The sequence below is a fragment of the Tupaia chinensis genome, unplaced genomic scaffold (assembly GCF_000334495.1).
Source record: "Tupaia chinensis unplaced genomic scaffold, TupChi_1.0 Scaffold144276_1, whole genome shotgun sequence".
In the NCBI taxonomy this organism is placed as follows: domain Eukaryota; kingdom Metazoa; phylum Chordata; class Mammalia; order Scandentia; family Tupaiidae; genus Tupaia; species Tupaia belangeri.
In genome coordinates this window covers 6,683,233-6,685,740 of record NW_006204133.1, presented here as the reverse complement: position 1 = coordinate 6,685,740, position 2,508 = coordinate 6,683,233, and the positions used below count along the sequence as shown (strand labels likewise).

General features: G+C 34.9%; 1 protein-coding gene across 5 annotated transcripts in view; it reads right to left on the bottom strand.

Moving 5' to 3' along the window:
- The window catches only part of IL18R1 (interleukin 18 receptor 1), a 45,890-nt gene that overhangs the window by 18,804 nt on the left and 24,578 nt on the right, over window positions 1–2,508 (bottom strand). The window lies entirely within an intron of this gene.

The window sequence follows — 2,508 nt, the reverse complement described above, 5'->3', positions numbered from 1 at the left end:
AAAACAGCTAACTAAAAGTGTAGTCGGGAGAGATTCCTTTCGCAGTGAGACAAGGTTGTCAGCTATTTTATTCAATGGATGAATTGCCTCTAGTTTAGAATAAACAGAAAGACTCTCATAGAGAAAAGAGAATCCAGTGGAACTTTTGAGAGCTACACAGACTTGCAGGAGTATGTCTAAGGGTTTGGGTTTTCCTGCGGGAACCCAGGAAAGCCAAATAACAGCTCCTGAAGTCTTATGGCACTTAGAAGAGCAAGTCCTACCAGAGCAAACACGTGACTACAGTATCTCCTCCCCATCTCTGAGAAATGCAAAACAGATTGAATCTAGAAAAGTGGTATCCCCGCCACCCCAGTTCAATTCTGAGTGGATCGAGATTACTCAAGCTCTCATGTCATCTGCTTAACAGAGGAGGGAAAAAAACACTCATGGGGAAAAGAAAATGATACAAACTTCTTTCACTTTGGTTGTTGATACATAAAGATAAGCAATAATAAAAACTTAAGAGACATGCTAAGAGGCAAAAGTAAGGACAATAATCAATAAAAAGAACAATTAAAAGACACAGACCCATAGATGACACCAATACTGGATTTAGCAGGGAAAAACTTTGAATACTTACTTGAAAGAAAATAGAGGAAAAGTTGAACAGGTGAATGAAAGCATGGACATTTTCAACAAAGAAGAGTCATCTATTTTTCGAAAATCACTGGGACCAGCAGGTGGCATGGTGGTTAAGGTGCTGGCCACTCCCATATGGCCAACCACAGTTTGAGTCCCGGACCTGGTGGCTTGCTTTCTCACTTTCCCTCTCTCTCACTCTCTGTGTCTCTCTCTGGCCAAATTAAAATAAATGAATGAATAAATAAAATTAAATAATTCTTTTTTAAAAAAAAGAAAAGAAAATCATTTATATCATGTGTATAGGATATAATTAACTATATCAGTAATTCATTAAATATAAATGGACTAAACATTATACTGACTGAATTTCAAAATAGATCCAAATATATGCAGTGTATGTGAGACAAACTTTATGTATAAGGACAAAAAAATGTTAAAAGGATGTAAATAAAAAGAAAAAAAAAACACGACAATTTCAAACAACAGAAAACTAGTGTGACTATTTCATAGCAAGGAACATCGCTATTGAGGAAGGAAATATTACGACAGATGAAGAGAAACATTTCTTAATAAAAGTGTCATTTCAACAGGTGTAAGTGTCTGCATGCCCATAAGATAAGCTGTGACGTGTGTAATGCAAAAATGAACATAACTAAAAGAGGTATTGATGAATTGACCATGATATTTGGAGGTATAAACATATCTCCTTTGGAAGCATACAAAAGAAAAGAAAGAATAGAAATTATTTGAATAATACCACTAACCAACTAAACTTGACATTTGAAGAGTTATAAAACTAATATCTGCAGAATATATCTTTGTTTCAAATGCATTTGAAATATTCATCAAGATATACCATATTCAGGGCCTTAAGCGAGTCACTACAAATTCCAAAGGATGGAAAAAAATACAGGGCATCATCTTAGACCATAGTGAAACTAAACTGGACGTCAACAACAGAAAAGTAATTAGAAAATACTCCATATATTTGAAAATGAACACAAATAATCCATAGGTGAAAGACGAGGTCTCAAGAGAAAATTTTGGAAACATTTTCAACTGAATAGTATGAAAATATGGCATATCAATTCTTGTTTGGAACAGCTAAAGTAGTGCTTAGAGAAAATTTTAGAGCTTAAAATATGTAGGCAGCAAGAGAGAATAAATGAAATTAATTGTTTAACACTCCATGTTAATGAACTAGGGAAAAAGTACAAATGCAGCCCAAAATGAGTAGAAGGAAAGAAATAATAAAAATAAGGGGAAAAAAATCAGAAAAACTATGAGGAAACGTTGAAGCTACCCTGGGCATACGTAGTCACAGAAAGTGTGACATCAGCTGTGGTTAATGGGTGTGGCTTTGGGAAGCCATCATTGGTGACTCAACACCCAGTTCTACTGTTTTCAACAATATGACTTTAGACAAATTAATTAGCCTTGCTGTGTATTGGTAATTTAATCCCTATAAGAGGGGTAATACCATTCAGAGTTGGTTGGAGGATTAAACTGAATAATCTATCTCAATCACCTTGGACAATGGTTAGCATATTTAGCATATGTGAATTTCTTCCTTTCCTTCTTTCTTTTTTCCTTTTGAAAACAAAAATGAATATGATGATTCCTAAGATCTGTCAAGACAAATCTTAAGTGTACTTTCAATTCAGTCCATTGACTCAAAGTGAATCAGTTAATCAAATATTTATCCCAAAGTAACTTTGACTCATCTCTCCTATGTGTCCTCACGGAATGTTCATTCTTAGAAATGATCATAGAGACAATTAGAGGAAAGCCGTGCGCAATGTGACAAAAGCCCTAGTCAGAGAACCACAGGCAGGGTCTGAACACATTCTTCATTTCAATCTGTCAAAAGGAGGCAACATTCAA